Source organism: Erinaceus europaeus, chromosome 21 (genome assembly GCF_950295315.1).
Source record: "Erinaceus europaeus chromosome 21, mEriEur2.1, whole genome shotgun sequence".
NCBI lineage: Eukaryota > Metazoa > Chordata > Mammalia > Eulipotyphla > Erinaceidae > Erinaceus > Erinaceus europaeus.
In genome coordinates, this window is record NC_080182.1 from 5,042,508 (window position 1) to 5,069,349 (window position 26,842).

The window sequence follows — 26,842 nt, forward strand, 5'->3', positions numbered from 1 at the left end:
AGTATCCTTCGCCCGGAGCCCGTGGCCCTTTTCCAGGAGGACCCCGCTGTCTCCCACACAGACGGCCCAACACACGCAAAGTCCCTCCCCCTCCTCCTGCACAGCCCACACAAGGCCCCAGACCGCCCCCCCCCAACAGCCTCTGTCCTCCTGGGATCATGTGGTTCTGGGCATCTGATGCGTGAAAGTAGGTCCCGCCCCGAGACGAGGGAAGCCTCGTCGTGGGGTTTCTTTGGTGAGGGTATGATAAGAGAGCATATGTGACAAGAGAGCACAGCCTTTATGCTGGGTTTGAGCCCCTCCTCACTGCCACCACATAGGAGCACTACCTTTGCCAGGTGCTGTGGTGTCTCTCCTGGCTCCAGCCCCTGGCTCCCCACCTGCAGGGGAGTCACTTCACAGGCGGTGAAGCAGGTCTGCAGGTCTTTCTTTCCCCGTCTCTGTCTTACCCTCCTCTCTCTATTTCTTTCTGTCCTATCCAACAGCAATAACAATAACAAGGGCAACAAGGGCAACAAAAATGGGAAGAAGAAAAAAAAAGTCCCTGTAGCTGGGGCTGGGTGGTGGCTCACCCGGCTGAATGCCCATGTGCAAGAACCCAGGTTTGGGCCCCAGCTCCCAACCTTCAGGTCTGCAGGTATCTGCTCTCTCTTTCTCTCCCCCTCCTATCTCAACTTCTCTGTTCTATCAAATTATATATTATTATTATTAATATAATAGCGACAGGTGCTTTTCATATATATACATAAAAGGCCACTGTGACCAGCAGTGGATTCAGAGTGTCAGAGTCCCAGAGATAACCCTGGCAGCAAAACAAACAAACAAAAAACAGCCCTGGAGCATGCTGGTGTGAAGTCGGGTTTTTAAAAAGATTTTATATATTAATTAATATGAGAGAGAGAGAGAGAGAACCAGACATCACTCTGGTACATGTGCTGTTGGGGATTGAACTCAGAACCTTATGCTTGAGAGTCCTGTACTTTATCCTCTGCACCACCTCCCAGACCACCTGCTGTGAAGCCCTAAGTGAGGTCCTAGCCAAAGAAAATTCTTTCATGCTAAGTTACCCAAGCCCCTGCCCTGCCCTCAGCCAAATGCACGTTACACACACACACACACACACACACACACACACACACAGAGTAAAATCATACTAATTAAGCTGGGAGCAAGCCCAGTGCCTTATTACCACAGAGGAACAGGTTCAGATCCTCACAGTGCTATACACTCAAGTACTGAGCAATACTTTGATTTCTCTCTTCTCTCTCTCATACAAAACAAATGACACTCATTTAGCATTCCAGAGCTCTCAGCCAAAGTCTTAAATTAAAAAAAAATAATTATTTATTTATTCCCTTTTGTTGCCCTTGTTTATGCCAGTCCTTGCGCTTTGCGCCACCTTGAGCCACCTGCATTTAACCTGCTGCGCTACCGCCCGACTCCCCTCAGCCAGAGTGCTAACTGGCCCCATTGTACAGGTGAGGAAACCAAGGCCCAGCTAAACTGAGTTTAATGAGAGGACTCTCTGTCGTCTGCGTAATTGGTCTAGTACAAGCTAGTGCATACTGCATCCTCTTGTTTATCACCTGTCCTTGGGCTCCATGAAGACAGTATCTAGCCTCACACTTGTGGGATGCCAATGTGTAGCCCCAGGAGTGTGAGACAAAAATATAATTAAAACCTCACTAGTCCCCCCACCCCAGCTGCCCGCAGTAAGTCCAGCTCCTGGCAGGTCTGTGGGAGCCGAGAGCCACAAGGAGTCTCTACTGCCCTTTGGAGGGGCTGGTACACCAGTCCCAAATGTGGAAACTGAGATGGGGGGGCCAGTGGAGGAAGACAGCCAAGTTGGCCCAGCCTCCAGGCTACTCAGCCACCCCTCCACTTTGCTTCTCATCTTTTCTTTGTCACCTTCAAAATAAAGACGGGGGTGGGGGGCAGTAGCGTCCTGGCTTAAGCATAGTGTGAAGTGCAGAGACTGGCACAAGGATCTGGGTTTGAGCCCCTGGCTCCCCACCTGAAGGGGTGTTGCTTCACAGGTGGTGAAGCACGTCTGCAGGTGTTTATCTTTCTCTCAACCTCTGTCTGTCTTCCCCTCCTCACTCAGTTTCTCTCTGTTCTATCCACCACCACCACCACCACCACCACCAACAACAACAATGGAAAAAAGATGGTCACCAGGAGCAGTGGATTCACTGAGCCCCATATTATTGCCCCTGGAGGCAATAATAATAATGATGATGGTGATGATGGCAGAGTGGGAGAGAATATCTGAAAGCCCTATATATCAGGGTTTAGGGACTCTTTACAACCTAACAGTGAAAAGACAAATAACCCAAGTAAAAAAAAAAAAAAAAAAAGCAAAGGATCTGAACAGGCAATTCTCAGGAGAAAACATACAAATAGCTAATAAGCACATGAAAAGACTCGCAACATCTCCAGTCATTAGAGAAACGTGGATCCAAACCACAGTGAGACACTGTCAAAATGGACAAACACACCAACTCCAGGAAGGTTTTGGAAGGACATCACTGACCCACAATGCTCAAATACAGCCAGCCTGTGCTGCAGCCTGGTTGGAGGGTGTATGTGTGTTTGTGTGTGTGTGGAGGGGGGGATGGGGTTGAAGTCATCCAGTTTGGGGGTGGGGTGGGTGTATGTGGTAAACTCCCAACTTGAACTGTCATCTAAAAATAGGCCACCATAAAGGGCGCCGAGGGAGTTCTCCCTGTCGGCTGTGGGAGGCTCCAGACACAGACTCTAAAGGCCTCCCGGCCCGGATTTTCCAAGAATTCCAGGCACTTCTCCAGGCCCCAGGGCCTCGCTGCCCACAGCGTGGTCTTGGAGACACTGTTCAGCTGGGATTTAGAAGAGGTATTTGGAATGCCAGGGGTGCGGTCCCTGGAAACCAAATGCCTTCTCTTTCTCTTCTTTTCTTTTCTCTTCTTGCAAAGGCTCCTGTTGCTTCTACTCTATTAGCTACCTTGCAGATTAATCATTTAGGGGGTCAAGAGGCGAGAGAGAAAAGTTTCTGCAGCTAGTTTTCCTGCCAAAATGACTGGAGGGGACAGAATTCTTACATGCATCCTTGGAGAAAAGTGGTTCAGCTTTGGGGTTTAGCTTCCTTAGCTATAAAGCATATTTTATCAGCTACTTTGATCCTGGCTCATTCATCTTGTTCATCTTGAGTTTGATTGAGCTTACTCTGTGTCAGACTTTTGTGGTCTCAGTGGAGAGACACTGCTGTGACAAATCCCCCCAGTCTGGTGTTAGGACAGTCTGGAGAAAGGAGTGTGTAACTCTGCCCCATAGGAGCCCATGAGGCTGAGGATTGTGCTCATGTCATGTGAGTGTTTGAACCTGGGTCAGGATGTAGCTCAGCGGGTAGAGTACATGCCTTCCTGTGCAGGAGGCCCTGGGATTGATCCCCACACAACATGACAGTACCATGGATGGCACCAAAAGGAACTCCATGTGTGGAGAAGTGGTGCTGTGGTCTCTCTCTCTCTTTGTTCCTTATCAATCCCCACCTCAGAATTAAGAAATTGGTTTAGAAAGACCTGGTTTGGGGTTCTGGTTCACCTCTCTAGTCCTTCCTCCCCTGTCCATGTGGATGGAACCTCTAGCAACTTTTTTTCTTTTCTTTTTTTAACCTAGAGCACTGCTCAGCTCTGGCTATGCCTGGGGCCTCTTCAACGTAAGTCAACACTTTTAGGTTTGTGCCTGGCTCATGACTGGGACTTTGGGTTTCAGCTTTTGACATCACTTTTCCCAGAAAGCCACCCCTGGCCAGCCTCTATGCTGAGCTAGGACTGCCTCTTCCTAACCCAGGTCACTCTGTCCCTACCAGGTCACTATACTGATGCTCGGTGCCGTCACTGCTGGGCAAGCTGGACCTGTGCCCTGTGCTCACTATGGGGGCCTTGGGCAGAGTTAAAGAAATCCAAGGCATTCAAGCTAGAGACTAAAGGCTAAGTCTGGCCCCTTCCATTTATTTATTTTTTATTAGTGATTTAATAATGATCGACGAGATTGTGGGATAAGAGGCAGACAATTCCACACAATTCCCACCACTAGAGTCCCATATCCCCCCCATTGGAAATTTCCCTGCCCTTTATCCCTCTGGGAGTCTGCACCAAAGATCTGTATGGGGAGCGGAAGGTGGGAGGTCTGTCTGGCTTTTGTGATTGCTTCTCTATAGGACACGGGCATTGACAGGCCGATAGGTTGAATGTCTCAAGCTTTTTAATGCATAGACTTCAGTTCTGAGTATATATACCTTCATTGTAAGCACTTAAGGTTTCAAATTAGTAAAATGATTGAATTTTAATACTGGGCTTAAATTATTAATGTATTTCTAATAATAACTTTTTAAAATATTAAATCACCTATAATCTTAGACAAGGGGAACCAGAAACAGCTGATCTTGTCAGTATATAAGATATAGTTATTTGGGGAGGGAGTCAGGCGGCAGAGCAGCGGGTTAAGCGCCAGTGGCGCAAAGCGCAAGGACCACCGTAAGGATCCGGTTTCAGCCCCCGGCTCCCCACCTGCAGGGGAGTCATTTCACAAGTGGTGAAGCAGGTCTGCAGGTGTCTGTCTTTCTCCCCCTCTCTGTCTTCCCCTCCTCTCTCCATTTCTCTCTGTCCTGTCCAACAACAACGACATCAACAACAACAATAATAACTACAATAAAACAACAGAAGGGAATCAATCAATAAATATTTTTTTAAAGATATAGTTATTTGTAAATAGCATTAAATGGCATAAATCATGGTCAGGTCTTGTATAGTACAATAAATCCTAACAGGATTTTCAAAGAAAAGCAAGTTTCCAAATAACTTGGTTATAACGATAATACTATCTATTGCCTTCTTAAACCCTAAGACAGCAGGAACCTTCCCCATTCTCTATAAAACCTGTATTTCTTCTGGTCCTGGAACCTCTGGGGCATGGCTCATTTTCCTTCATGTTTCTCTTGATCCGTACCATTGATACTGTATCTGCTGAGCTAAACCAAATCAGTGCGACCAGACGACCCGAACTGCCCCTGCGGCTCCAGACAGACTATGACCCACATAGTCAACGACTGCCACCTCTCCAGATTCAAAGGAGGTCTCGAAACTTTACATCAGGCTCAACCTGACGCTGTTGACTGGCTACAGAAGAAGGGCAAACGCTAGAAGAAGAAGTGCAACCAGGGCCACCAGGCCTGGGATGCCAACCCTCCAGCTCCAGTACTCTGCTGAGACCTTTCTAGCTCATAGGCCTCCTTAGTTCTATTTCAGGTGGTGCACTTCCTAACAAAGCCACAGAACCTAAATATAGACCAGGGCCCATGAGATACAGCACATGTGTACATGTATCCATAAGTCAGAGGAACATACATCCCTTAAAGTAAAAGTGTGCGATAGACGACAGTGACTCAGTAAGTGCAGCAAGCAAGGAGAAAGGCCTAAAGGAAAGACACCATAAAGTACTTCATTAAAATAGTTTCTATTTAGACCCTAGACACCCTCCTCACCTACTTCCTATTTCACTTTCCTTAATCACTCTAACTCTGTCAGAGAAAGTAAGGACTACAAAAGTCAGATAAGGGCAAGAGACCAGCACACTTTATTCATGGCCCTTTTGGTCATTATCAGGCCACCCCACAATCTGAGGTCTTAGTAAGGAAATTCTGGGATTCCCACATAGACATGGGAGGCCTAGACCTCTAACAGATCCATCTCCATCAGAAACATCATCATAAACCCTCTCGTGGGCCTCTACAAGACCTTGCCCTCAATGTAGAAACTGCCCCACTCTCCGAAGGAAGGCCGGGTCAACATTCTTTACCATTTGAGGAAGACAGGTCTTAAAATGAGTGCAGCCAAGAATGTTCCTAGCTATGACCATGGAATGCGGGCCCAGACTGACAGGGATGCAGAGGTTACACAGGCTACCTGTCCATATTTTTTTTTTAAATTAAAGTTTTATTGGAACAGAGTCACACTCATTCCCTTACATATGGTCTGTGGATACAGCACAGTAGAGCAGTTTCATCCCAAGCACATGCTTACAGAACCCTCCACTGAAAAAGTGTGTCTACCTTGGGGGAAATGAAGCTTTCCTCCTGAGGGAGTTTCAGCTGGTTCCAGCTTCCCTGGGGCCGAGGCCCTGCTGCTCAACTAGACCCCAGGGGCAGGCTCCAAGCTGTGGAGGAGGCCAGGAAGGCCAGACTCCACACACCAAGAGCGGGTGATGGGGTGACTAAAGCAGCAGGGCCAGGCCAGGAAGGCCAGACTCCACACACCAAGAGCGGGTGATGGGGTGACTAAAGCAGCAGGGCCAGGCCAGGCAGCCTTCACACAAGATGACAACAAGTTCTACAGAAGTCCTTCTGTGCAGCTATGCAAAGGCTTATGCGCAGGGAGATTAGTTGTTCTGTTTTTCTTTTTTAAAGAGCTTTATTTATTTATGTATTCCCTTTTTGTTGCCCTTGTTTTATTGTTGTAGTTATTATTATTGTTGTCATCGTTGTTGGATAGGACAGAGAGAAATGGAGAGAGGAGGGGAAGACAGAGAGGGGGAGAGAAAGACAGACACCTGCAGACCTGCTTCACGGCCTGTGAAGCGACTCCCCTGCAGGTGGGGAGCCGGGGTTCGAACCGGGATCCTTCTGCCGGTCCTTGTGCTTTGCACCACGTACACTTAACCTGCTGCGCTACAGCCCGACTCCCTTTTAAAGAGATTTAAAGTCTGTTACATAAAGAGTCTCACATGAGACAGAAAGAAAATGAGAGAGAGAGAGGAGCCAGTACAGGTGGTGTTGGGAATTGAACTGGGAAGCACAGGCATCCAAGTCTGATACTCCTAGCTGAGCCGTCTCCCCAGCCAGGAGATAAGTGCACATAGTACTAAGCGCAAAGACTTGTGCAAGGAACGGGGTTCGAGTCCTTGGTCCCCACCTGCAGTGGGGATGCTTCACAAGAGGTGAAGCAGGTCTGTGGATGTCTCTCTTTTCTCTCCCTCTCTATCTCCCTCTCCTCTCTCAATCTCTCTCTGTCCTAGCCAATAAATTAGAAAAAAAAAGAAAGAAAAGGAAAAAATGGCTGCTGGGAGCAGCAGATGTACACTGCTGGCACAGAGCCCCAGAGCCTGGAGAAAAATAGAGAGAGGGTGAGAGGGAGAGATGGTGAGAGGGAGAGGTGGTGAGAGGGAGAGGTGGTAAAAGGGAGAGATGGTGAGAGGGAGAGGTGGTAAGAGGGAGAGATGGTGAGAGAGAGAGGTGGTGAGAGGGAGAGATGGTGAGAGAGGTGGTGAGAGAGAGATGGTGAGAGAGAGATGGTGAAAGAGAGAGGTGGTGAGAGAGAGATGGTGAAAGAGAGAGGTGGTGAGAGGGAGAGATGGTGAGAGGGAGAGGTGGTGAGAGGGAGAGATGGTGAGAGAGAGATGGTGAGAGGGAGAGGTGGTGAGAGAGAAATGGTGAGAGAGAGAGGTGGTGAGAGGGAGAGATGGTGAGAGAGAGAGGTGGTGAGAGGGAGAGATGGTGAAAGGGAGAGATGGTGAGAGAGAGGTGGTGAGAGAGAGAGGTGGTGAAAGGGAGAGATGGTGAGAGAGAGGTGGTGAGAGGGAGAGATGGTGAGAGAGAGAGGTGGTGAGAGGGAGAGATGGTGAGAGAGGTGGTGAGAGAGAGATGGTGAGAGAGAGATGGTGAGAGAGAGAGGTGGTGAAAGGGAGAGATGGTGAGAGAGAGGTGGTGAGAGGGAGAGATGGTGAGAGAGAGGTGGTGAGAGGGAGAGATGGTGAGAGAGAGAGGTGGTGAGAGGGAGAGAGGTGGTGAGAGGGAGAGATGGTGAGAGAGAGATGGTGAGAGAGAGAGGTGGTGAAAGGGAGAGATGGTGAGAGAGAGGTGGTGAAAGGGAGAGATGGTGAGAGAGAGGTGGTGAGAGGGAGAGATGGTGAGAGAGAGAGATGGTGAGAGGGAGAGGTGGTGAAAGGGAGAGATGGTGAGAGAGAGAGGTGGTGAGAGGGAGAGAGAGGGTGAGAGGGAGAGAGGTGGTGAGAGGGAGAGATGGTGAGAGAGAGATGGTGAGAGAGAGAGGTGGTGAAAGGGAGAGATGGTGAGAGAGAGGTGGTAAGAGGGAGAGGTGGTGAGAGAGAGAGGTGGTGAGAGGGAGAGGTGGTGAAAGGGAGAGATGGTGAGAGAGAGAGGTGGTGAGAGGGAGAGAGAGGGTGAGAGGGAGAGATGGTGAGAGAGAGATGGTGAGAGAGAGAGGTGGTGAAAGGGAGAGATGGTGAGAGAGAGAGGTGGTGAGAGGGAGAGAGGTGGTGAGAGGGAGAGATGGTGAGAGAGAGAGGTGGTGAGAGGGAGAGAGAGGGTGAGAGGGAGAGAGAGGGTGAGAGGGAGAGAGATGGTGAGAGGAAGAGACACCACAGCACCAGAGCTTCCATTGACACAGTACTTGCCATGTGGTACAGGGGGTTCAAACCTTGGCCCTACCCTACTCTGGTCCCATAATCACAATATTATTATTGTCATTTAGATTTTAATTAATTTATTATATATGAGAGAGAGAGAGAGAGCTTCACATAAGATGGAGAGAGAGAAACCAGAGCACCACTCTGGCACACGCAGCACTGGGGGTTGGACCCGGAGCCTCGGTCACGCAAGCCCCACTATCTATCAGCTGGGCAGTTTCCCTGGCTGCAGTAACCCTGCTTCTAAAGAAGACCCTGGAAACAGCACAGCCCTGCTTCAGGGGTAGAGAGGCAGACGTGGGGGGTGGGGAGGGGCAGCAAGGGGCTCCGGAGACTCCTACACTCCAGCCTCTGGGAAGTTCCACACAGAGAGAAATTTTCCCTCTTTGTTCTCCCAGAGTTTTTGAATTTTTAAATAAGTTATCACCTTAAAATAAAATCCCACACAGGGAGGAAAGAAACCAATCAAAGACACAGCAAGCCCAGGGATGGAGTCTGCTTCCTGTGGCGTTTTTGCCCGCAGGCTGCCAGACAAGCGGATGAGCCTGCAAACCACTGAAGCCGCCTCCCTGCCCCTGCTCCAGGGTCCTTCATATGCTCCTGCCCACAACACTGTGACTAGCACACCCTTATCACAGCCAGAATGCTGGGAGGGCCTCTTGGAGGGAAGTCTGTGGCCACCAACATCCCTAGCCCAACCCATCACTCTACAGACAGGGAAACTGAGGCCCAGAGGTGAAGGGATGTGCCCTGAGGAGTGTTGTCAGCCACTAGTCACAAAGACACTGGCCCCAAAGCAGTGAGAGGGAGAGGTGGGAAGGAGTCACCCAAGGACGGCATAGGCATAGGTCTGGTCTGGCGCAGGGAGCTGGGTTGTGGGTTCTGTAGGGAATGGCCTGAGTGCTGGGTGCGTGAAGAGCCAGGGGCAGCTGCCCACACAGGCAACTCTGTGAGCTGCCTTTTGGGGAGCTCATGGTTGCCAAGACCCAGAGTTTTTATTATTATTATTATTTTTTTTTACTTCAAGGGGGAGCACCACAGTGCCACAGCGCCACCCACACTGTCCACGGCACTCCCACAGTGCTGGAACCTGGACCTCAGGCTTGTGTTCTGCCTGCCGAACAGCTCCTTGGGATAAGTCTTCTGGGAGGTGTAAGGATTCTTACCCTGAGCCAGCAACCTGACCCTGATTTCTCTCCCTGACCACTGACCTGCCCTATTTTGGCTGTGCCAAGCCTGCCCTCCCTCCCTGTTCCCCATCACAGAGCATCACCCGGTGCCTTTGTTCTGAGCACCTTGCCGTCCCCTTCATCTGCTTGTCAAGCTCCTATTCAGCCATCAAGGCCCAGCCCAAAGGGCCCGTTGGCACTTCCCCTGGCCTGGTCACCTGACTCCCCTTCACAGCTTGCCCCCAGGACTCTGTGGGGAGTCCTGGCCAGAGGTGAAGGAGGCTGCTTTCCTGTGGTCTCTGAACAAGCTCTAGAAATGTGGCTGCTGTGAGGTTGAGTTGATAAGTGGGTCAGCACACCCTGGGCGGTGGGAAAGGCCCTGTGAGGGGGTGCAGCGATGGGAACAGAGCTGGGGCACAGGGCCAGCTGTGGGGGACAGATGAAACCCTAAGGCGGAACGGGGTGCCCTGGGAGTGCTGAAAACCCAACCAATGGCGGAAACTAAGGGAGTGACAGTGAATGAGGCGGCCAGGAATGGGGCAGAGCTTAGTGGCAGAGCCCATGTCTTGCATGTATAGGGCCCTCGGGTCAATTCCACCCACCCACCCACACACACACACCACAGAAAAAATAAAAAAGAAAGAAAGAGAGGAAAGAGGAAAGAAGGAAAAAAAGAGAGAAAGGCCCAGGTTCAAAAAGAGAAAGAGGAACGAGAGAGCCAGGGGTGACAGCCTTCTCCAAGAAGCCCTCTTAGATTGGCTCTCCAGAGCACCCCAGGTGCCTCAAGTCCCATACACTAGGTAAATGCTTGTCCTAGAAGGGGAGGAGGTTGGAGGTAGCAGCCACAGGTCAGAAAGTGCTCAACTCCTCCCTCCCTCCCTCCCTCCAGATCAGCTGCTGCAAACCCCGTGCCAGGGCTGGGCCCACACTCAGGAGCTCGCAGGGAAAGCTCTGCTTACAAGTTCCCCACAGAGTAGTTCCCAGGGGTGCCAAGGCCAGGCCCTGGGGCCTGCTACTCGAATGAATAGGTGTGCTGGGCCCCTGCTTTATAAATGGATGTCCTCAAGCACTCTGAAAACAACAGCAGCTCTGCCGTCCTCTTTAGGTTCTTGATTTCCTGAAAACAGTTTATTAACAAGAGAGAGAACCAGAGCATTACTCTGGCACATGTGATGCCCGGAATCAAACTCAGAACCTCATGCCTGAAAGCCCAACACTTTAGCCACAGCACCACCTCCCAGGCTACTAAGTCACTTGTTTCAACAGAATTTGTGGCCCCAACCAGACTCCAGTGATTGTGAGTTAAGCTAATATTCTAGCTCAGTTCCAGAACATTTGTAATGCTTATTTCTCACAAGAATCTGTACTTGGTGTATTCACTTCTTTGACCAACCTACATTTGACACTGAATTTCCAGGGCATAAGTTGTTTTACCATCCCCCCCCCCCCCCCCCCGCTAGATCACTGCTCAGCTCTGGGTTACGGTGGTGCAGGGAACTGAACCTGTGACCTTGGAGCCAAAGGCAGAAGAGTCTGTTTGCATAACCATTAAGCTATCTGATTCACTATTTGCAGGGCTCTGTCGGGGGCTGTTTCCCTTCTCCTGTATGGCTTGACAAGTGCCCTGCCCTGACATCTGTAGTCCCTGCACCAGCTGCCCCTGGGGGTCTCAGAGCCTGTGATCCTGGCACAGAGAGGACAGGAGGTGATGCACTAGCCCACTAGCCCTGCCCCACACCAGCTCACATCATCCTCACAGCAGCTCAAGTGGGTTTGCATCCCAGCTCCTCAAGAGACTCTGAAAGCCCAGAGAGGGCAAGTCATCTGCTCAGAGACACACAGCGTGTAACTGACACTCAGCCTGTATCCCGTCCTCTGTGCACAGTGAGGTTCTGGGGATAGTGGCCAAGGCAGCCCCAGGTGGGAATCACCAGAAGAGGCAAATCTCAGCCTTGGAGTGATTCTGGTCCTACTGTCCTGTGCCAGCATTGGCCAGCAGCTCCTGAAGTTGTGTGTGGCATTCCTGAACATCAAGTCTGTGTTGGGGTCTGGGACCCCTATAGGGTGTCTGCAACCGTCCAAATCACAGAAGGTGTCACCTTTACCTTATGTGAGGCACAGAAGGTCCTGTTGCCCAAGATGCAATCTGCACTCCAGATGGGGGAGCTGGGGTGACCAGCAGCACCCCAAGCTGTGAGGACCCCATTCTGGGCTGCAGCCCCTGGAAAGAGCATCTTTATTCAACATGAGGGGTTGCTCTGTGCTGGCCCCTTGGTGAGGAGTGGAGGGGTGCCTATGCTCTGAAAGCTTCTGGGTCAAAGCCCACCCCTGACCCCCCATGCTGCAGAGTCTAGAAGCACCCAGATCCGGCCTCTAAGTCCCACCTCCCCAGCAGACACAGGTTCCACCCAGCTGTCCCCAGGTCGGCCTTGTTGGCAAATTTAGTTCAGTTTAAAAAGACGAGGTAGGGGCCAGCTGGCTGAGCACCTTCCCCAACTCCCACCCACCCCCATCCCCACCGCTACCAACACACACAGGGATAAAAGACAAAACCAGCAGTGTGTGTGTGTGTGTGTGTGTGGGGGGGGGGGTTGCAACTAGGAGTGCTGGTGAGGACCCCCAACCCCGCCTCTCATTGGGCGGGTCTGATGGTCAGGCCCATTGGTTAGTGCTGGGGGTCTGGCGCCACCTGTCGCCCTACTGGAGAACTGCAGCTTGACCTCTGCTGCCCGGAGACTGGGGGACCTGGGGACTTGAGCCAGCTCTGCATCCCACTGAGCTTCCTTCCTCACTCAAACCTCCTTAGTCCTGCCCGCGCAATCTAAGACACCTTTCTTCCCCTACCCTCCTTGTGCTGAGAGACAGCAGCTGGGTGGGAAAACAAAATTCCATTTCAGTCCGGTGCGGCTCCCAACCCTGGCTCCCGACCTTGCCCAGGGGGCCCACGCGCGTCATCCCTATCCTCCCCAGGCTGCAGCAGCTCGTACCCGGCTCCAGCTCCTGGCCCTTTGCACAGGCAGTCACTGCCTAGAAGTCTCTCTGTTTTCACCTGCTCAACCTCCATCCTGCCTCCACTTCTCAGCCTGACTCCCATGCAGCTCCTCCCACAGCACCCCTCCTGCAGCCCCTGGCTGAATCTGTTGGTGGGCATTCTTGCTTATCAACAGCTATGGCGCACACCAGGTGTGGGAGAGATCTCTGTGAAGGAGATGGGTTAAGTCAGCTCCTGCAGTGAGGTCCATGGCTCAGACTCCTCTGGAGACTCACCGGGCTGGGTCCACTCAATGCACAAGCAAGGAGACCCTTTCTTCTCCCTGCAAGGGAGCGCACTCGGGAGTGTGGCGTTTCAAACGGCGCCCTCTGCTGGTATGCACGGCCCCTGCAGCCTGGAGTCAGCATGGCCAGGATGCAGCCTTCCCCTGACCAGTTGTTTTTGTGCAGTGCACAACCTGAATATCTGTACCCAAGGAGGACCTGGGGCTCTGGCCTGCTGTGACCCTGGGTCTCCGTCAACCTTTGGCCCCCAAACCCAAGGTGAAGCCTGCTCTCCACTCTCCTAACCCACACCCCCAGGAGGCCAGGCTCTGCTGAAGTCACCATGCATGTGTCTACTTGCAGCCAGGCCCTGGTGAGATAAAGCCCTGTTCCCCGGCTCCCTGGGAGGGTGATGTAGCAGAGATATGCTGCCTGTTCACCCAGATGTCAAAAGAAAATGACAGTAAGATCCAGCACAGCCTTCAGTGGCCCCAGAGCAGTGAGAACCCCAGCTTAATATGCAGTCTCAAGCCCATGTGAACTGGGGGATAGGCGACTGAGTGGAGAGCCCAGAGAAGGCCAGGGCTGGCTCAAGGTCACCCAGCGGCCAGCTGGCAGCCATGCTGGGCCCCTGCCAGGCCCAAGGCTCCACCCACCCCAGACCCAGAACCGCTGGAGTGGGGAGGGGGGGGAGGGGCTGGGCCTCGCTTGGGTCCCAGCTGGGCACAGAGGGCCCGTTCTTCACTTCTCAGTGCCCCCGCCTGCCCCGTGCCAGGCGGCAGCCTCCCTGCAACTCTGCTGACGAGGGGAATCCAGTGCCAGCACCCACGGATACACCCCTTCTAGAGGGAGGAGGCTTGGGGCCTGGGGCCCAGTGGGTGGACTGAAAGGCCCAGAGGGAAGTCACAAGCTGGGGACAGCTGGTGGCCACGGTGTTTTTGTACTGTGGTGGTGGCAGCAGGGCTGGGGAGACATACAGTGAGCCTTGGAAAAATATGGTTGTGGGGGGTCAGGGAGCGGGCAGGTACACAGTGGTTACACAACAGGCTTTCAGACCTGAGGCTCTGAGGCCCCAGGTTCAGTCCCAGCACCACCATAAGCCAGAGCTGAGCAGTGCTCTGGTTAAAAAAAGAGAAAGGCAGAAAGAGGGTGGGGGTAGATAGTATAATGACTATGCAAAGAGACTCTCATGCCTGAGGCTTCAAAGTCTCAGGTTCAGTCCCCCACACCACCATAAGCCAGAGCTGAGCAGTGCTCTGGTTAAAAAAAGACAAAGGCAGAAAGAGGGTGGGGGTAGATATCATAATGGTTATGCAAAGAGGCTCTCATGCCTGAGGCTCCAAAGTCCCAGGTTCAATCCCCCACACCACCATAAGCCAGAGCTGAGCAGTGCTCTGGTAAAAAAGAAAAGAAAAGATATAGTTGTGAACGGCTAGGGTTCATCCACACAGGGGCTTTTTTGGAAGCAGACTTAAATGTGCAGCACCCCTTGAGAACTCTCGGAAGGCTAGAAATGGACCTATCCTAGGATCCTGCAATTCCCCTCCTGGGGATATATCCTAAGGAACCCAACACATCCATCCAAAAAGATCTGTGTGCACATATGTTCTTGGCAGCACAATTTGTAATAGCCAAAACCTGGAAGCAACCCAGGTGTCCAACAACAGATGAGTGGCTGAGCAAGTTGTGGTATATATACACAATGGAATACTGCTCAGCTATAAAAAGTGGTGACTTCACCGTTTTCAGCCGATCTTGGATGGACCTTGAACATTCATGTTAAGTGAAGTAAGTCAGAAACAGAAGGATGAATATGGGATGATCTCACGCTCAGGCAGAAGTTGAAAAACAAGATCAGAAAAGAAAACACAAGTAGAACCTGAACTGGAATTGGTGTATTGCACCCAAGTAAAAGACTCTGGGGTGGGTGGGTGTGGAGAATACAGGTCCAAGAAGGATGACAGAGGACCAAGTGGGGGTTGTATTGGTATATGGAAAACTGGGAAATGTTATGCATGTACAAACTACTGCATTTACTGTTGAATGTAAAACATTAATTCCCCAATAAAGAAAATTTTTAAAATGTGCAGCACACTTTGAGCCCTGGAAATGTATCTTCTCTCCCTGATTTTCATGCTTCACCAGGGAAAGAACCTGAGGCCTCATGCCTGTGTGTTGCCACCACTGAGTGGCCTCCTGGGAGCAATTTTATGAGAGGGAGAGGGGGTAAGAGGCAGAGAAAGGAGAGAGGCAGAGAGAGACACACACACTCCAATATCTGCACATCTGCACAGCTCCCTTGGTACCTTCTTTTTTAGTTAATTAATTAATTAATTAATTAATTTACCAGAGCACTGCTCAGCTCTGGCTTATGATCCTGTGGGGGGACTGAATCTGGGACTTGAGAGCCTCAGGCATGAAAGTCTCTTTGCATAACCATTATGCTATATCCCCACCCCCTTGATACCTTCCACAGGGTTCTTGAGGGTGCTGAGGCTCTAACCCAGGGCCTCACACACAGTAAGTGCACTCTACTCACTGAGCTTCCTTCCACGCCCCATCCAATGTTTCTCCTCTCTGGCTTGTTTTACAAATGTGTTATATAACATATGATATATAGACTTTTTTTTGTTTTGTTTTGAGGGAGAGTGTCAAAAATACATGCAGATTTTCACCCAGGCTGAAGGTTGGTTGGGGCACCTAATTTCTGGGTTCCTCTGTTGTTCAAGTTTCAACTCTACTTATGCACCTGCCCCCCTCCCCCAACACTGCTTTTGGGGAGGAGGGACATATGTCATTTACCTGCTTTTATCATAATGTTTACCCTATGACCACATGCTTCTCTTACCTAAGCAAATATGAAAGGCAGAGAAGTAAACACAGATGAGAGGCCCAGGAAGAGGGGAAGGGGACAGGAGCTCAGAACTTGAAGGATTCCAGAGCACCCGCTCTGACCCCCTCCCCCCCCCACACACACCCCAAGAAACAGCTGTCCGGCTCCCCTGAGCGCTGGCCGTGCTGGGCCCTGTTGGGAAGCCTTTTGGTTCCAGGGCACCTCTCAGCCTTGGGGACAGGGCTGGGAGACAGAGACTTGAGACTTCTGGGACCACAGTCCCTTCTTGTACTTCAGTTTCCCTGTCTGTCCAATGAATGAATCTGCACCCCATAGCAAGAGCACAGATTGCCCTGGGGAGGCATTCCCCACACTTCCAGCCCCCACACTTTTAGTGATTCAAGAACAAGAAGGCTACTGGGCCTGGGGCTACACGGGCTGCTCTGTGGACACAGCCTAAACGCACGAGGAAGAGTCTCCGCTCAGGGGCGAGAGACAGGCAAGCCCCTGCTGGGGACACTGGTGATCCCCAGAGGGTCTCCTCCAGCTCCTGGATCCCCAGAGGGTCTCCTCCAGCTCCTGGATCCCCAGAGGGTCTCCTCCAGCTCCTGGATCCCCAGAGGGTCTCCTCCAGCTCCTGGATCCCCAGAGGGTCTCCTCCAGCTCCCGGCTGCCCCGAATCCCCAGCCAGAGTGAGGCTGGGAGGGGATGTCATTTTCCCAGACCCTGGTCCCCCAGAACCAAGCAGAGAGGACGCTGCCAGGGCCGTGTGGGCCCTCCCTTACCTTGGTCTAGCACTCTGTTGATATGGGGAGGGGGCCACCTGCAGTAAACGATTCAGTCTCAGGGGCTCTGGGCCCACAGTCCCCTGTGGATGAGCTGTGGAGGCCTAGGCTGGGGACAGCGTGTCCTAAGCCTGAGCCCCTGCCTAATCCTGGTTCCCCAGCCAGCACGGCACATGTGACCAACAAGGCCCACAGACCTGTTCAGCAGGAGCTGCAGCTGCAGGCCGGTGGGGAGGGGCAGGGCAGCCTGGTCTGCCCTCAGGGTGTCCCCAGGGCCGCTCCCACCCAGAGCCTGCCCTGGGGGATCCTGGCTGCTGGGACAGAGCCCTACCCCTGAGCCCTGCAGGACAGAGGGGCCAGCTCACACTTCTCACCAAAGGGGTGCCAGCTGCTTGGGTACTGGGGTGCGTGGCGTGTGTATGTGCAGAAGGGGCGCCTTATCTCACGCACAAACATTCATTTCAGGGAAAAGATAATGTGAAAGGTGAATGCTGGGAAATCCACCTAGCCCGAGCATGGGACCACTTTTCCACTTAGAAGAAACAGAGAAAAAGAAGCAGGAAGAGGCATCATAGCACTGGAGCGTCCTCCATTATCGTCAAAGTATGTCCTACATGCTGCAGGGGCTTGGACCTGCGTCTCGCAGTGTGGCAAAGCAGACGTCCTCCCTGGTGAGCTTTCAGCCCGGCCCAGGACACACACAATGCGCATCACTGAGGGGAAGAGGTTTCGGAAAGCATACACGAAGAGCTCCGAGACTGACACCTTTACTCCATGCCCCCAGACAAGTGAGCAAGATACAACAAACGCCCCCCGAGGGCAGGTGAAGGAGCAGGATCTAGAATATAGACATACTCCTCCCTCAACAAGACAAGACGACAGTCCAGGCAGGGGTGGGGGGCCAGAGTTGGCGGCAGGCAATTCACCAGACAGGAAAGGCTCATATGCTCACTCGGGTGGGCAGCCAGGACACAGATGGAAGTGGGGGCACATGTGTGTGTGTGGGGGGCTGCTCTGTGAAGGTGGGCCTCAGCAGTCTTTACACCCACACCTCCAGTCACATCCTGGGATGTCAATGCCTATAGGGCTGGATCCCCGCACAACAGCTAAAACAACCCCTAAGGGCTCCGTGGCTGGAACACAGCTTGTGACATGAGGGAGGCGACTGGACACGGGCCTGGGGGGGGGGGGAGAGGGCAGGACAGCCACCACTTCCAGTGAGAGTCACTAGAGCCAAGCCCACAACGTGTCACAGAGGAGACCAACAGATTTCCGTGGTGGTGAGTGGCTCAGATGGGGGTTGAGAGAGCGAGAAGCGGAAGGATGCTGTCATAGAAGTCAGGGTGCGAGGCCAGGAAGACAGCTCCGTGTCAGAGCACTGGATGTGCAGGTTCAATCCCCGGCACCACCAAGTGCCAGAGCTGAGAGGTGCTCTGCTCCCCTTCTCTCTTAAGAATAAAAAGATAGTCCCAAAACCTAGATATAGACCAGGTTCTGTGAGAGAGAGCATATGTTCACACGTATCCGTAAACTACTGCAAAATATATACCTGAAAGCAGAAGTACATTAGAGTTTGCAGTGAGTACCCCCCTAACACTTCCTCTCCACTATTCCAAGCTTGGGATCCATGATTGCTCAACAATTTGTTTGGCTTTGTATGTTAACTCTCTTTTCAATCACCAGGTTCCTGATGCCACCAGGATGCCGGCCAGGCTTCCCTGGACTGAAGACCCCACCAATGTGTCCTGGAGCTCAGCTTCCCCAGAGACACACCTTACTAGGGAAAGAGAGAGGCAGACTGGGAGTATGGACCGACCAGTCAACGCCCATGTTCAGCGGGGAAGCAATTACAGAAGCCAGACCTTCTACATTCTGCAACCCTCAATGACCCTGGGTCCATGCTCCCAGAGGGCTAGAGAATGGGAAAGCTATCGGGGGAGGGGGTGGAATATGGAGATTGGGTGGTGGGAATTGTGTGGAGTTGTACCCCTCCTCCCCTATGGTTTTGTTAATTTATCCTTTCTTAAATAAATTTAAAAAAGAGAATAAAAAGATAGGTGAACAATTCCTGCTGCCAGCTGCTGTTCTCCTTTACACTACTGCATCTGTCTTCTTACCTTCTATGCAAAAACCACACTTAAAACAGAAGGGGTGTGTGGTTGGCTAGGGATGTGCAAGGACCCCAGGGCTGTGACTGCTGTGTCATCAGGCAGTGACATCCCAGTAGAATATGAGGTCTGAGAGGACCGGGCAGTGGCATACCTGATTAAGTGCACATATTACCATGCTCAAATACCTGGCTTCAAGCCCCTCTCCCCGCCTGCAGGGGGCCCCTTCATGAGTGCTGAAGCAGGTCTGCAGGTGTCTATCTTTCTCTCTCCCTCTGTCTCCCCTCCCCCTTCAATTTCTCTCGATCCTGTCAAGTATAAAAGGAAAAAAAAAAAAAAAGAAAAAGAAAGGAAAAAATGGCCTCCAGGAGTGATGGATTCCTAGTGCAGTACAGAGTCCCAGCAATAACTCTAAAGGCAAAAAAAGAAAGAAAAAGAAGGAAAAAACAAGAGGTCTGAGGTAGAATAGCAGGTCCGTTTCTTTCTTTTTCTTTTTTTTTTGGGGGGGTGGGGTGGGGTGGGGCATCTCTGGGGCAGAGGCAGAGGGAGAAATAACTTACAGCACTGAAATGCCCCTCATTGTGGTGGTGGGGGCCGAGCTCGGACCTGTGTCACACACATGGCAAAGCAGTGCTCTGTCCAAGTGAGCTATTTTGCCAGTCCTCACTCTTTAAACTAAAAGGCGAGGATTGAGCATCAGAGACGGGAAGGAACATGTCCGAAGTGGCACAGCAAGCTAGATGCCAGTAGGGGTAGGACTGGAATCCTGGGCCAGGGGCTTCACTTTTGCAGCTGGAAGAATTTGTCCCTTGGGAGTCACACCGGACACCAGCAAGGGCAAACTCATCCTGAGCACACAGCATTCTTGCACATTCTCTCTCTTTCTTTCTTTTCTTTTCTTTTTTTTATTCATGAGAGAGATTGAGAGAGAGGGAAGAGAAAGAGGAAGAGAAGCGGGGGAGGGGAGGGGTGGCAGAGAATTGCTCTGGCACAGGCGACGCTGGGGTTTGAACTTGGGACCTGGTGCTTGAGAGCCTACAGCTCTACCTACTGCTCCACCTCCTGGGCGGCTCTCACATTCTCTTCTCCCTTGATTGCTTGCCCAGTGTGGGTCTCCTGCAGCTAGAATGAAAGCTCTGGGGATGGGAGCCTCTTTTCCCTGGTCTTGGAGTAGGCAACCCATCACTATTTATTTATTGAATGAGGATGGCGATGGAGCTGTTCTTAGAACACTTGAGGTTTCAGTGACACTAAATAGCTTTGGTGACATCCCCAATGGAATAAATGACAGATGCCCACGTGTCACAGACACATGTGCACAGAATGAGCCTCATAACTGCCTTGGAGGGCCAGCACCATAGTCATCCCCATTTTAATGAAGGGGAAGTTCAGGAGGAGGTGGGGGGACATAGCAGCGTTTGCAAGGCCAGGAAGTCGGGAGCCAGGGTCAGAAGCTGCATCGCCTGGCACCACGTGCTAATAACCCAGAGGGTCCCACCAGGTGTCTGCAGCCCCTGGTCCTGGCAGCTGAGCACCTCAGTTCCTCCCAGCCCCGACACACAGCTTCCTTCCTGCTTTGCTGCCCTCCAGACCCCTGGCTGTGTCCCCAAGCCCAGTCTCAGCCCAGCATCTGCCCCCCCACAGTTCACTCCTCCCCAAGCAGCTGGCTTTATTAATATGCCTGGCACTTGGTGTTTTTTTATTTTATTTTTTTCTGAACTTCTGTGATTGCCATCCCAAAAGCTTTTACCAAGTCCTCAGATAATGACTGAAAAGCACGGGCTCTGGCAGCCTTGGAACTAGATGAGCTCCAGGCTAGCTGAGACATACGCTTCTCTCTCTTGCCTTGGCTTACACACCGTCCGTGAAGGGGAGGAGGGGGTCTCACTACCTTTAAAGGCTGTTGGCTTCTTGTCTGGATTTCAGCTTGGGGACCTCTTGCAGAAGTAGCCAGTATGGGAAGGTCACAGGCATTTGGTCCTGTGGGGAGCCTGAGGACTCACTCTGTGCTAGAGGGTGCAGCTCCCCAAAGCAAGTTGGAGTCACATGACTGGGGCAATGAGCCCCCAACCCCAGCTGAGCACACCCACTGGCAAAACCCCAACCCCAGCATCTTTTGTGCAAGAAGCACCTCCTGATGGAACAGAAAATGAAGGACTGGGTGGTGGTGGTAGTGATGGGGGGTGGGTATGAGGCTGAACCATTCAGCCAACCCTCCAGATTCCTGGGCAATCTCCCTCCCTACCCAGCTCTCAGTGGGAGCTTGCATAACCCTGTGACAGAGAGCTCACTACCAGACAAGGGCTGGCTGTGCCCTTCCAGGCTGAGGGCCACTGAGGCACCCACCCCGAGAGGCAGAACACCACTGCCTGGCAGTGGGGACGGGGGCATGATTCAGACCAAGGGGGCTGCACAGGGCCAGCAGCACAGGGTGGGTAGGGCAGAAGGAGGGTGGACAGGCAGTCTTGGGGCCTTTAAGTAGCCCTGAGAAAGGGTGGTGACTCAGGTCACGGGACCAAAGTGACTACATGCTACAAACCTGTCTCTGCTCAGCAACCTCTCTGGGGTCCTCCACGTGGCCCCCGGAGGCCAGAACTGCTGCAGAGCCAGGGACACTAGGTGCCCTTGGGCATTTCCCTGCCCTCTCCAGCCTCTGTTTCCTCTCTCTAGTGGGAGACTAGTCCCAGGATGTTCCCTCAGACCCTAAGCCACCAGGGCTCAGTTGTGGCCACATCTGAACTGGTCTGGGAGGGTGGATGGAGAGCCTGCCCTGGGTCACCCCAACTCAGAGTGGCTTGGAGGGGTTGGGGTGTGGGCTGACCTGCAGTCTGCTTTGGGGATGGGGGAACAGAGGCCCCAAGTACACAGTTCAGAACAAGTCCCCCCCCACACACACACTCACGCTTCAATGCCAGGGCATGTTCAGGGCAAAATGCAGAGCTTACTGTTGTCTCCTCTCTGGGACATGGCTGGGGGAGGGGACACCTTTTCTGTCATCTTTCTGCTCTGCTTGTTCCAGAAACAGATGGGCTGTGACAGCTGAGAGCTTGGTCACTTAATGTGGCAACTGCCCAACAGACACGGGTGTGTGTGTGTGTGTTCCCCTGACCTGGGGAGTGGGCAGCTTCACTGCCCCCTACCCCCTTCACAGCCCAGGGCAGCTGGTTCTGGGGTCCTCTGGAGGATGGGACTGGGTTGGGAGCCCTTACAGGGCTGTCGTCTGGCCATGTGGGGATGGACTTGGGCAGCAGTGGCTGTCCCCAACTCCAAGCAGTGTCCCAGACCTACCCCCTGCGCTCCGGGGGTCCCCCAGACTTAAGGGGCAGACTCAAACTCACGTGGTAGTGGAAGGAGGGGCTGCCCAAGGACATGCCTAGGGTCAGAAACAGGGTTTGAATCAGCCTGTCCCCTGAGCCTCCCTCCCAGGCCGCTTCTACAAGCTCCTAGCGAATTCCAGAGATGCCAGAAGGCGCGCGCGGATCTGGACCTGGACGGGGAGTCCTAGCCTGTATTGCTCAGCCTGGAGGGCTGGGAGGGGAGAGGGGAAAGAAGGGGGGCGGGGAGCAAGGGGGTACGGGGTACTCCATTCCCCACTCCCCGCTCTGGGAGAGCCGGTGACCGCACAGACGCGGGCGCGGAGCATCCGTAGACCCTTCCCCCGCAGATGGCGTGCGTTAGGTTTCGGATCCGCGGTCCGCATAGCCGCTGAGGGCGAGTCTCCCGTGTCCTCCCCGCCCGCGTCCCGGAGCGACGCCGCAGCGCCCGGCCTGACCCCCGCAACTGCTGCCCGCACCCCCGGTCTGTACCCTAGCCCGCACCTCCACCCCGCACCCCAGCTCTGCACCCCAGGCACGCACGCCCAGCCCTGCACCCCCCGCCCGCACCTCCCCGCACCCCTGCCCGCAGCTCGGCCGCCGCCCCCTCCCGGCGACCAGCACCCAGCTCCCCAGCCCCGCAGCCCCGCGGCCCCCGCCCCGCAGCGCCCCCCGCCGCCCCCTTACCTCGCAGCTCTGCAGCCGCCGGCGCGCGCAGTCCCGGGCGGGCGGGGCGGGCGGAGCGGGCGCAGCCCTGGCGTCGGCCGGCGGGGAGCGGGGAGCGGGGAGCGGGGGGCCGGGAGCCGGGAGCGGGGAGCGGGGGGCCGGGAGCCGGGAGCGGGGAGCGGGGAGCGGGGGGCCGGGAGCCGGGAGCGGGGGGCCGGGAGCGGTGAGCGGTGAGCGGGGGGCCGGGAGCCGGGAGCCGGGAGCCGGGAGCCGGGAGGCCGGGAGCGGGGGGCCGGGAGGCCGGGAGCGGGGAGCCGGGGGCCGGGAGCGGGGGGCCGGGAGCTGGGAGGCCGGGAGCGGGGGGCCGGGAGCGGGGGGCCGGGAGCCGGGAGGCCGGGAGGCCGGGAGCGGGGAGCGGGGAGCCGGGAGCGGGGGGCCGGGAGCTGGGAGGCCGGGAGCGGGGGGCCGGGAGGCCGGGAGCGGGGAGCTGGGGGCCGGGAGCGGGGGGCCGGGGGCCGGGAGCGGGGAGCTGGGAGCCGGGAGCTGGGGGCCCTCCCGCAGCCCGAGCCCGGGCAGGCGGCCTCCGCGCCGTGACCTTGGCGGGGCTTCCCGGCCTCAGTTTCCCTCTCGGGAAGGGGGGCGGGGACCCGGCGTCACCCGGGCAGCAGCTGCCGGCGCTGGGGTCGTGGGGCGGACGCGCTGTTCCCCGGGTTCCCCTCGGACACCCCTAAAGAAGCTCCCGGGAAACGCAGGCTCGGGCAGCGCCCCTCCCCGCCCTCCCCACACAGCCCTGCAGGCAGTGCCCCCGCCCCCACGAGGAGCCCAGACAGGGGCCCGGCCGGGGGGGGGGGGGGGCGCCACACGGCTGGACGGTGCACCACGCCCCCCACCCTCGCCTTTGGGGGGGGCGGCGGCACTTCCCCATCTCACTGCCCACGCCGACTCTGCACCAGCCGGGTGCCGGGCTCCAGCTCTCTCTCTGTAGGAGGGTGCCCGCACAGTCTGGGGAGACCCCAAACCTCAGGGGAAGAACGGCGTGACTGGCGGCAGGGCCCGGAGGGGACGCGCCTGGGTCCGGGGTACGTGTGTGCCTGCTGGGTGGGGGAAAGTGATTGGCAATGACGCTGAGCGGGTGCCAATTAGCGCACCCCCCCCAGCACCCACCACCCCAGGCTGGAGGTGTCAGCAGTGTGCAGCACCCACCACCCCAGGCTGGAGGTGTCAGCAGTGTGCAGCACCCACCACCCCAGGCTGGAGGTGTCAGCAGTGTGCAGCACCCACCACCCCAGGCTGGAGGTGTCAGCAGTGTGCAGCACCCACCACCCCAGGCTGGAGGTGTCAGCAGTGTGCAGCACCCACCACCCCAGGCTGGAGGTGCCAGCAGTGTGCAGCACCCACCACCCCAGGCTGGAGGTGCCAGCAGTGTGCAGCACCCACCACCCCAGGCTGGAGGTGTCAGCAGTGTGCAGCACCCACCACCCCAGGCTGGAGGTGTCAGCAGTGTGCAGCACCCACCACCCCAGGCTGGAGGTGCCAGCAGTCCGACTGTTCGGGGCGCGCCCCCTCGTGGCCGGCAGGGGCGAAGCAGGAGGCCGGAGAGAGGCCGCAGTGGTCCAGGCGGGTGATGTCATCCGCGCGGTGGCAGCAGGCCGCAGCCTGCGGGGCTGTGTGACCTTGGGCAAGCCGCTTCCCTCTCTGGGCTGCTGGGAGCGAGCGGGGCTGCCACTGGCCCTGCCCTCAGCCTGGACTCCAAGGCTGTGGGTTCAGGGAGGAAGGGGCAGAGTGGGCGGTGAGGCGGACCTTAGGAGCTTGGTTCACTAGGCAACTTATACAGGGGCAGGAGCAGGGGCTGGCACAGGCACAGAGAGGGTATGCTACCTGCTCGTGCACACACAGCCAATGGAATCTGAACCGCGCTCACTCTGAGTCGGGGCTTTGGACTAAGGCGGAGCCGCCCAACCCAAGCCCTGAGCCACACCCAGCCCTGTTTTTACAGAGTGATGAACGTGTTCTGTCATTTCCAAGAGCACTTAAAAGGGCTTGTCCCATCTCAAGAGGTCATGCCAGGAGTAGGGTGGGAGACAGAGGACCCCAGGGCAGTGAGCCTTATCTGAATTCACCTGTGAAAGGGCACTGAGGAGAAACACCCCCTCCAGGCCTCCCTCTCAGGTTAACCCTGAGGATCTGCCCCGAGAATGTGTGAGATGCTCCACAGAAATATTTTCATTCCCAGAAGCCATGAAGGAAAAAAAAAAATGGATAAATTTAATTACATGAAAATGAAAACTTTGAAAATATATATATACCATAAAGCAAAAGCAAAGCAAAACAGAAACCACAACAAGGACAAACGGTAAAGCTCAGAAACTAAAGGATAAACCAGCGACAATGCCAGGGAAGTTAATTGAGGAGAGTGAGGTGAAAGCTAATTTTCCTGATACATAAAGAGTGCTTTGGAATTGATGGGAAAGAGCTGGCTAACCCATTAGAAAAAGAGCAAATGATATGAAAGGTAATTTGTGGAAAGCACTCCCTTCTCATCTGTAATTAAATGCGTGTTAAGGAAATATCAATCAAAAACACAGGGTGCAGGCCCATTTTGAGAGCTGGTTCCCACTATGAGCAAGTCTGCTGGTACTTTTGCTGTTTCAGGTGGGGGTTGGGGGGGTCATAAGTGCAACCCAAAGCTCTCTGGGGCTGGCTCCAGTCAGGGGGATGTGACTGAGTGGGACACTCATGAAGTATGAGTGAGAGTCAGCATGGGCTCTGGGAGACAGCATGGTCTGTACCCCTGACGGACACACCTGAGGCCCCAGAGGTCCCAGGTTCAATCATCACCACCACTACAAGCCAGAGCTGAGAAGTGCTCTGGCCTCTTTCTGATGAAAACAAGTTTTTTTTTTTTTCTCCCACTGGGGCTATCATCACTGGGCCTCAGTTCCTGCCTGATGAATCCACCACTCTCGGTGGCCATATTATTTTTCATTCATTTAAAAAATTATTTTTATTATGACACTGAGAAATTAAGAGGGGGGGATACAGAGAGAAACACCTACAGCATTGCTTCGCCTCTCGTGAGGCTTCCTCCCTGCAGGTGGGGAGCAGGGTCTTGATCCCGGATCCTTGTGCACTGTGATGTGTGCACTCAGCAGGGTGTGTCACCACTTGAACCCCAAAACAAAATATTTTGAAGTGTAAGAAAGCAAAGAGAAACACTTCTGTGGCTCAGATTGTATGAGGACACACCTCCGAGCTCCTTTCCAGTGAAAACCACAGAAGTTGACATCAGGCTGGGAGGTGGCTCAGAGGCAGACCACCTGCCTTGCGCCACATGCAATTATGGGGACTGAACCTGGAGACTCAGGCATGCAAGTCTGGTACTCTACCAGCTAAGCTACTTCCTCAGATGCTAAGAAACTCTTTGAAAGTGAACACAATTATCAAAAGCTTCTTCTTGCCTAAAGCACAACAGTGAGGGATTAGTTCAGCAGATGATCACAACTATCAACAAGGTTGTGGCATCTTTACACAGACTCATAGAGAACACTCTCCCAGACATGCCTGCTCCTTGGTCTCCCTGGGGATTGGCTTCAATGGGGAGGAGGCTGGCTCTTTTCATGGAAATGGCCCTGAAATATAATAATTCTTGGTATATTTAAAAGGTGGCACTGGAGAATGAGCTCAGGGCCTTAGAAACCTAGGATACTGCTCAGAGACTTTTTTTTTAAAATTTAGAGTAAGGGAGAAGGTCTGGGTAGTGGCACACCTGCTTGAGTGCACATGCTACAATGTGTAAGGACCTGTATTTGAGCCTCCAGGGGAAGGCTTTGTGAGTGGTAAAGCAGTGTTGCAGGTGTCTGTCCCTCTCCTACTCTATCACTTCCTTTCTTCTCAATTTCTGGCTGTCTCTATCCAATAAATAAATCGAGATAGCTTTAAAAAGAGAAAGAGAGGGGGAGAGAGAGAGGAAAGACACCTTAGCATGGCTCCACCAGTTGTGGAGTTCCCTTGGTGCGCCAGGGCTTAAACCTGGGGCGTCTCAAATGACAAGAAATGTACTCTACCCACCGAGCAATCCCCAGTGACTGCCTGGGAAAGGTGGTGGGGTGGGGTGGAGGTCTGTCTAGGTCTTGGTTCTATTCTTGACAGAAAGTTCAGATGCCTCACCTGCTCCAAAACCTATCTGGAACCAGAATCAGAGCCCAAGAGGCTTCAGGGGAGGTGGGGGCCTTGGAGTAGAGGTCAAACTCAG

The 26,842-nt window shown here is 54.0% G+C and overlaps 1 protein-coding gene across 7 annotated transcripts in view; it reads right to left on the reverse strand.

Annotated features, from left to right (window-relative positions):
* The window catches only part of IQSEC1 (IQ motif and Sec7 domain ArfGEF 1), a 236,619-nt gene that overhangs the window by 53,765 nt on the left and 156,012 nt on the right, over positions 1–26,842 (reverse strand). The window lies entirely within an intron of this gene.